The sequence below is a fragment of the Aplysia californica genome, unplaced genomic scaffold, assembly GCF_000002075.1.
Source record: "Aplysia californica isolate F4 #8 unplaced genomic scaffold, AplCal3.0 scaffold00539, whole genome shotgun sequence".
In the NCBI taxonomy this organism is placed as follows: domain Eukaryota; kingdom Metazoa; phylum Mollusca; class Gastropoda; order Aplysiida; family Aplysiidae; genus Aplysia; species Aplysia californica.
Window position 1 is genome coordinate 323,639 of NW_004797809.1, and position 9,583 is coordinate 333,221.

Below are 9,583 nucleotides of genomic sequence, written 5' to 3' on the forward strand. Positions count from 1 at the left end.
GAAGCGCCCGCTTTGCGAACAGAGCTACCCTACTTGTGTGGGGGATAAATCAAAGTGAATGGTGAAACTAACGAGGTTTTTTTTACAAACTATAATTAAAATTTCGGAATAACTCCGTTTTAAATGATTATGCTGACAAAAATCCTCTTCAGGTGGAAGGGGCGACTGTTTTCTTCGTTTAATTTGGCTTGGGAACAAGAGGCGAGAATTCATTAAAATAAAATAATAAACCCAAAACTCCATCTGAGCGAACCGCAACAGCTGGTGTACAAGGGGGTGCTATTCTTCTTCTTCTGGAGAAACGAACGGGAGCTTCAAAACTAAGACTGCAGCACAGAATTCTAAGTGTAGAATTCTGTGGACTGCAGTGACATCTGAACTAATGCGCAGACTTCCGCGGACACTTTTTGGCCAAGTGAACTATCTTGTTATGTACCATCTTTGGTACTACCAAAGATCGTACGTGTTCGATCCTTGGTAATTGAACAAATACCCCAAATACGATCTTTTATATTCCTTGTTGATGTGGAAATAGACAACTGAATGATAATATCATCGGATAATATCATAATCGAAAATCAGTTCAGAAGATGGAGAGCACATGTTAGTATTACATGTGCATGGATGTTTTTTTAAAATCTACGCTTGAGAGAAAACAAAACATGATACAAATAAAAATGTCACCAGGAAACAATATATCTGTCCCCGCGATTTTAGGCCCAAAAAAAATCTGAAATTATGCAAACTGAGCCAAAAAATGTAAAATTATATGATTCTCTTAATTTTAACAAAGCATGATAAAGGAAAATAATCAGACATTTATGCAAAAAATTATCACATTTTTCTATTATACTGAGAGCATAAAACCACGGGGACAGAAGTATTCGGGATTCAGTAGTCGATACCAAAATAGATTTAGTGGGTAACAATACCAGGAAAAGTAGTTGAATAACGGGTGCAGTAGTGATGGGCCGATACCACAAATTAGATATCGATGTCGATACCTAGTACTATTTCAAGGTATCGATACCGATACCTCGAAACCTAATACCATTGGTAACATACGCGGGGGTAATAAGTAAAGACAAAAATACAACTATACTTTTCCAAGTATTTAGGTAATCGTGTCTATACAAGTTGTTACTATTTAGCTGAGACTCAAACAAAAATTATTTGTGAAAGAGAGAGAGAGAGAGAGAGAGAGAGAGAGAGAGAGAGAGAGAGAGAGAGAGAGAGAGAGAGAGAGAGAGAGAGAGAGAGAGAGAGAGATAAATACCCAAATATGAGAATAAAAACAAAAATTAAGAGAAGTATGGGAGGAAAGTCAACTTTGCAGAAAATGTTAGTATTGGAAAATAAAAACACAAAAGGCAATTCGATTTACCAGATTTTTAGCAACTTCAAATTAAACCAATGAGGATAAATCAGGGTTGTCAGTGAAGATTTTGCAAAATCACTAGATACATTTCATGAAAAACTTCTCTCTTTTTGTTAAGAAATCACTAGATTCATTTAAAAAGCTTGCCCCCCTACGAAAACTTATCAGTTTTGATAAACAAAAAATTCTCAAGGCCCAAGTCACTTGCTCTGGCAGCCGTGGGATAAATAGCACACAGGTATCGATGTTTAGAGCAGGTATCGGTACCGATACCGATAACCATATGTATCTAAGTATCGAGTACCTGGTATCGATACCTGCCCATCACTAGGGTGCAGTTGTTTCCCTTCGTCCGTCTTGCTTGGCTTGTTTACAATTTTGAGTGATCGCAGGTCGTTCCATCTGGTGAAGGCTGAAGAAATTTCTATTTTCTGCCCTGTTGGACTGATTCAGGGCTATGCCATCAAGTATGTCCACGCTGTTGTTATTTTTTGTTTTTATTCTTTCATTTTTTTGACTAAATCTAGAATCTAGATCTATTTCTAGATTCTACACCACTCCTCACTGACTGAACTGAAGTTGAAGGAAGGCTCAACAAATCATGATCTAATCTAGAAATCTAGATCTAGATCTAGATACTAGAATCTAGATCTAGATCTAGAATCTAGCTCTAGATCTAGATCTAGATCTAGATCTAGAATCTAGAAGATATAATCTAGATATAGATATATAGATATAGATTAGACCTAGATCTAGATCTAGATATATATAGATCTATATCTAGATATATTATATCCGTACTTCAAGTACTTTGAAGTACGGCTAGACTCGCAGTCTAGCCGTACTTATTCTTAACCCTAGATCTAGAAGCGCTCAGCGTTTCACCGGAAGTAACCAGCCAAAAATGCCCCGCCTCCACGGCCAATCAGTTGTAAACATGGGGGTTTGGCGGGGGGAAACAGCTGAGATACGCGAAATGTATACCTGCTACTGAAAAATGACCATTTACGGCTCAACGGATGATAAAAAGCATATAAAAGCATATATTTTCTTTAAGCTGATAGAGTGAGCCATTCAAAAATAATCAGCGATCAAATAAATACAAACAAAGCCGAGAACGCGATAGACTCAACAATTAGTACATGAGCACTGCGAAACAAGTGATAACACATAGCGTGTAGTCGCTCAGCCGGACCGCGTCACTTTATCGATTGATATCTGGACCAAGAGACGCTCTACGAGGTCAAGATAACTTGCAAAGTCATTGGTCACGATTTATAACTTTGGCCTGTAATTGACTACGTCATTTTCCATATAAGGAACACTGGAATTTTCCATTGAAAAGGGTCAGCGTCTATGCCCTTTATATAGGGCCTGCGCGCTTCCCGGTCGAAATAGGTCAGCCTTATATATAGGGCGTGCGCGCTTCCCGGGTAGCCCGGCTCACGCCCTTTATATAGGGCCTGCGCGCTTCCAGGGTTAAATGATGGCTAGACTGACCATTTACAAAAAGGCTGTTGTTATTCGGACTCAAAGGAAGTGTCTTCGTTCTATAGATCTAACATTAAGTGCTTCCAATTTTACGCCATTTTTTAGTTTCCCCCACACTTTATCTGCCGATCAAATGACCGCCGCCTCATTGATACGCCCCGACCCCCTATGTTTCCCACTTTCTTTGTTGTAGAAAAAGGTAAAATTGAAGATAAGCAGACCACCTAGCTCCTACACATTGTGAGCTGTGTAAAAAAAAAAGACCGATTCGTTCAAATACACAAGCCTGTGTCATCTCGATTGTTTACCAAGAAAAAGTTGTGTTGCTATGTAGAGCCGAGCATACGGCAACTTTTGATTCTATAGACCAGCGCACAATTCATTACGTAGATCTACGTCAAGACTAGCTTATTATTGTAATAATGATCAGTTGCGGGGGGATAAAAGATGACGCGTATGCGACGTTCAACGCACGGACGGACAGTGCCCCCCCCCCTCTTCCCCGACACGCTCACACAGCGACACGTGTGCAGGCCGCCCTTCCGACCCCGACACACGCTAAGGAGCCATCTTTAATTGCTTCTGGTGACCTCTTGACAAATAAACATTTATTAGAAACGCCATAACTTTTCAGGCCGGCCTCAAATTCATCGTAAGATAAAAACTCGGCTCCTGCACTAAACGCCATTTTGCCCGAAGTGATCCCGGTCTCTACCCAGCCTGAGGCGAGTCACGAGTGAGGCAGGACAGGAAGTCGGAGTCACGAGTCACAGGAAGTCGGAAGTGATGTCATGCTGGACAAGAATCAGAGTCCAAATAACATTTTTGGCTGTCGTTAGTCCGAATAACATTTTTTCATATTCGGACTCGAGTCCGAATAAAAAAAATTCTTATTCGGACTCAGGTCCGAATATGAAAAAATGTTATTCGGACTCGGGTCCCGAAAAAAGGAAGTGTCTTCGTTCTAAAGATCTAACGTTCAGGGCTTCCCATTTTCCGCCATTTTTTAGTTTCCCCTCACGTTTTCTGCCGATCCGATGCCCGCCACCTCATTGATACGCCCCCCCCCCCCCCCCATATTTTCCACTTTCTTTGTTGTAGAAAAAGGTAAAATTGAAGATTAGCAGACCACCTGGCACCTGCATATTATGAGCTGTGTAAAAAAAAAAAGACTGATTCGTTCAAATGCACAAGCCTGTATCATCTCGATTGTTTACCAAGAAATAACATTTTTTCATATTCGGACTCGAGTCCGAATAGTCACTTCGAACATTTTTTCATATTCGGACTCGAGTCCGAATAGTCACTTCGAACATTTTTTCATATTTGGACTCGAGTCCGAATAGTCACTTCGTTACAAAAAATAGGCCTACTGAATTGTAAATATACATTTTTAATGTGCAGTACCTAAAGTATTTGCATTTGAGACGAAACCAGGTGCCTTAATGACAGTGCATGTATTTTAAACCTCCTGTTTTCTAATGTTTATAGGGCCTAAGATAAGTACGGCTAGGCTGTCAGGCTAGCCGTACTTAATATTGATGGCTGAATTGTAAATGAAATTTTTAGTTAGCAATGCCTAAAGTATTTTTATTTCAGACAAAAGCAGAAGATGCCTTACTGACTTGCATGTATTTGAACCTGAATAATTACTAGATCTAGATCTAATGAGACTTGTGTACTAAACAGGCTTGAGTCGATAGGGCCAAACCTAGATCTAAGTATGGCTAAACTGGCAGTCTAGCCGTACTTAAGTACGGCTAGACTCTCAGTCTCGCTGTACTTAAGTACGGCTAGCCACTTCGATTCTAGATCTAGATCCAGCTTGCTCCCCAATTTCGGTAAATTTTTACTTTCACTCCCGCACACAGGTGCACTGTTTCAGGGGTCAAACTGCTGTACTGTTTGCTGCAGATCACACATAAAGCCACTAAAACTGTCGCAAATCAATTATTTTCAAGACAATTTCAAATCTAATGTTTTAGCACCTGTAAAATGGCTCCTTGCGTTACCATTGTATGCTTTCCAGGGAATTGAGATTGTTTCAGAGTACTATCAGGTCTTCTGGGGTAGTAATGTTATAACTCATAAAGCCCATAGAAATTTGCGCTTTACAATAAAAGAATATGCTAATTATTTTTACAGAGTCCAGAGCCCGATCAAATTAATAACTGGCTGTAGTGGGAAGGAAAAGGGGAATGTCAGCCCTGTGTGTATACCTTGTGCGCTAGCTCTCACGCACTTAGCCTCAAACCGCTTGGCCCGTACGACGATATATTTTATTTTGTGTCCCCGACTTGATACTTGAATAAAGGTAGTATTTTAGTGCGGTCAGAAATATGTGGCGCAACTTATTGTCAAATTATATCTCCTCAGCTATTGAACATGGACTCTCTAACTTTTTCACAATTATCTTTTAAACTAATTCGATAATTTTTCTCAACAGATCAGTATTTTTGTAAACATCTGTTGTATTCATTCGACAAAATTCCGAAATAAATGCTTTAAATAAAAACTTCCAGTGGGCGGTTAACATACCATGAGCTGGGACTGGGACAAAAGCATAAAAGTAAGTTCATCTTTTTTTCTTTTTTTTTTATTGTGACATTAGACTTAATGAACGGATATTCACTGGAAAATTTAGTTTTGTAACAATCAATGGTGCAGAAAGAAACTTTTTTTACTGTCCTTTATTTTTTTTTGCAACCATGGGTGATTGCATTTTATGATCTTTTTAAACAAAAAACACACTGGCACAAGCGCATCGCCGTTGAACAGGAGTGGGTTACGCTGTTCTTCACTTTGAAAAAAAAATGTGAAATAATAAAGTAAAAAAAAAATCTAGCCTCAATGTTGTGGAAAAAATATGAATAACTCGAAACAAACTGATACAAACTGCTGCTGTGCAACATATGGGTGACACGATCGTCTGTGAAATAATAATAATTTTTTTTTGGTAAGTGTTTTACGGCGCTCGCAACTGCATAAGGTCATATGAGCTTGCGGGACACATAATTTTCAGTTGGTAGGAAATTTTGAATTTTGCCCGGATGGCAGCTGAAGCCTACTCTTATCGATTTTAGACCACCAAGGAATCTTTAAGGTGCGCAACTTGCACACGGGACGTCCGAGAGTTTTCCCCCTTGTCCGAGAAGGCTAGGTGTAGATCTCTCCTACCAAAAGTTCAGGGGTGTGGCTGAAAGACAGCTGTAAGGAGCCAAGGAGTAGCAGTAGAAAGGCTGCAGAAAGAGCCAAAAGCCCAGAGGAGGGGGCAAAGGGTGTGAGGGGGTGTGGGCAGAAAGTGGAGACGAAAGCAGACGACAGATCACTGCTTGAGAGCAGGAAAGGAGGGGAAAGGAGACAATTTTAAAGAAGAAAATGTGTCTGTCTTTACCTGGCTCCGAACCCGGGACCTTTGAATGAGAGGCGAACTCCTTAACCTCTAGGCCACGAGAGCCCCCAACAAATATTTGAGGATAAGCAGTGTGCCGCGAATTTTTTTGTCCCGCACTTCTATCTCTTTTGTTTGACCGAAGAAGCATTATACCCCCGAAGAACTGTTCATACTCTGAACGGTTAGTAATACGTCTAAGAAGATTAGAATGTGTTTCTGTTTTAAACACATAAATGTACTAAAAAACCCTCTTTTTCGTGGAAATATCTCGACTTCTTTTCAAGATTGATGGGAATTATTTTTTTTTTCATCTAAAGCAAGGCAAATGAACAGGATTTAAGATGATACATACCAATAACATGAATATGCCAAAAACCTGACCTGACGAGTGCTTGATTCCAACGTGCTGTGACTCACACACACGCACACACACACACACACACACACACACGCTCACGCACACACACACACACGCTCACGCACACACACACTCACATACACACGGACTCACTCACACACACACACACACACACACACACACACACACACACACACACACACACACACACACACACACACACACACACAGATAGATAGATAGATAGATAGATAGATAGATAGATAGATAGATAGATAGATAGATAGATAGATAGGTAGATAGATAGATAGATAGATAGATAGATAGATAGATAGATAGATAGATAGATAGATAGATAGATAGATAGATAGTTAGATAGATAGATAGATAGATAGATAGATAGATAGATAGATAGATAGATAGATAGATAGATAGATAGATAGATATAACAAATTAACATCTGTGACCATCGTGTACCTTTCGTTCACAAGTACGATTGTTTGCTGATTCAAATTGCTTGCCATTTGTCAGGTGCTTTTTTAGGGGGGGGGGGTGATCAGGTGGGGAGTCTTAGGGTTAAAATGTTTTACCTCAATTAATGTAGGTCTATTTAATTTCTCCTGTATGCGGACAGTGGACTAATAAAAACAAAACAAAACCAACCTTGTTATCTATTCCCCGCCCTATTCTGCGGAAAAAACACACACAAAAAAATACATGTAGATCTAGGTCCTAGGCGACATATCACCTGTCAGTTCTTATCAATTTCAGTCACAGTTCAATACTTTTGGGCTTGAGCTGGGTGAGTATCCATTTCCTGACGAACCAGGTTTTTAAAAAAAAATGCAATAATAGTATTGAAACTGGGGACTGAAAATGTGTTCGCTAATTTCGTGGTTGGCTATGTGCGTGTTCATTATGTGCATACTAGTCTATTAATCGCTTGCACAATAACTGAGACAGAATCTGCTACGTTTAACTAATATAACACATATCTGGCTGGTTAAACATACTCAATATGATAACGGGTGGTTGGAGGGCGCCGCTGGCAGGCCCTACTTCTTTGCTCCCCCTCTGTTGTTTCTTTCTGTCTTACTCTTACTTTTCCTCAGCTCTAAATGATCTTTATTGCATCGACGTGCTTCTCTTTACTCAAATATAAACAAACAGCATGATTCACGAGTAGTGTGGATGGGTGGTTAGTGGGTGCTCTGGTGTGGTTTGCTCCTTCCTTCCTATCAAACATCTGTCGTCCTTATCTCTCCTCTTTCTTTTAGTATACGGTATGCTACTCTCTTGTGCCCAGTGTCGCCGTCCCAACCACATATGTATCATAAATTAATGCTGTGGGTTGCAAATGGACCGGCGGGGGCTCTTGTGGCCTAGAGGTTAAGGTGTTCGCCCCTCATTCAAAGTTCCCAGGTTCGAATCCGGATAGCGACGGCAAAAATTTGTTCTCTGAAATTGTCTCCTTTCACCTCCTTTTCTGCTCTCTAGCAATGTTCTGTCGACTGCTTTCGTCTCCACTTTCTGCCCACACCTCATCTCCACTGCGCCCTCCTCTAGGCTCCGGAATCTTTCTGCAGCCTTTCTACTGCTACTCCTTGGCTCCTTACTGCTGTCTTTCAGCCACACCCCTGATCTTCTGGTAGGAAAGATCTACACCTAGCCTTCTAGAACAAGGGCGAAAAATCTCGGAGGTCCCGTGTGCAAGTTGCGCACGTTAAGGTTCCCTCAGTGATCTAAAATCGATGAGAGGATTTCCTACCATCTGAAAAAATGTAATGTGTCCCGCGCGCTCATATGACTGTATGCAGTTGTGAGCGCCGTAAAACACTTACCAAAAAATGTGTTTTTTTTTTTAATGGACCGGCATTTGATTTGCAGCCGGCATGCGCTTCGCTATTGCACGCAGGAGACTCGAGTTCGATTCTCGAGTGTGGAGAATTTTTTGGTCAAGTACATAGGTCTTGCTTTTGGTATGCAATATCCATCTCAGCCCCGATTGTCCCAGATAGGCAGGGTCGTTAGCCGGCCTCCTTGATGGTTTAAATTATATCGATTGGGGCGTATAAATACCTACATTTTAAAAAAAAGTGAAATCTTTTACTTTTGAATTTTGATTTTATTCTTTGTTGTTGTAGAGATGGGGTTTACATATGGTTGGAAGGCGCCACAAATGGGTGTTTGGATGGTACTCTGGTGTGGTTTACTCCTTCTTTCCTGTCAAACGTCCATTGTCCTTATTTTTTAAATTCTTGTTGTTATTGTCTTGCACCTCTTATCTTCGGCATCTATATGACCTAATTGTGTTGCAAGTGCCGTAAAACTCTTACTAAAACAAGGAGGGCGCCACGGGCATGCTGTGTTTCTTTTAGGTAGCGGTCAACATCCTCAATAAATAATTAGATTAGTACACATTATTTATCAGAGAAAGGGAAACAACCAATTCATCTCGGACACCGTGATCGTGTAATAATACATGTATCTCTCAAATTTGACGTTCCTGGATTTTTAGTCGAATCGTTTGTTGTTTTTTTTTGGTCCTTTGACGTAAGATCAAAAACTGCCACATCATTTCTCTAACTGTTGCGACGACTTTCGTTCATACGACAGCTTAAAAATCTCCGTCGGTAAATTGAAGTTGTGGAAAGATTAGGAGGTGGATGAAGGTACGTTTTTTTTTTTGGATTTTAAAAATCTTACACTGGTCTTTTAAAAGATTTGTTTGCTTGCCTGTTATTCTGCCATCCCTGTGTGGTCTTTGTTTAAAGTGTGTAAGAAATTTCGTTGTTTTTTTTTGCTTATGTTCGTATCTGTATTTCCACTTTAGTGGCTATATTTTGGTAGATCTGGTTCTGAGTGCTAGGATACGATCGCGTGCCCACGCACGCTCTCTCTCTCTCTCTCTCTCTCTCTCTCTCTCTCTCTCTCTCTCTCTCTCTCTCTCTCTCTCTCTCTA

General features: G+C 40.4%; 1 protein-coding gene across 1 annotated transcript in view; it reads left to right on the forward strand.

Annotated features, from left to right (window-relative positions):
• The first annotated feature begins 1,733 nt into the window (after window positions 1–1,733).
• The window catches only part of LOC101846086, a 68,985-nt gene continuing 61,135 nt past the window's right edge, over window positions 1,734–9,583 (forward strand). Inside the window, exon 1 of the mRNA XM_013087062.2 lies at window positions 1,734–1,845. The gene's annotated coding sequence lies outside the window, so the exon portion shown is untranslated. The remainder of the gene's footprint in view (window positions 1,846–9,583) is intronic.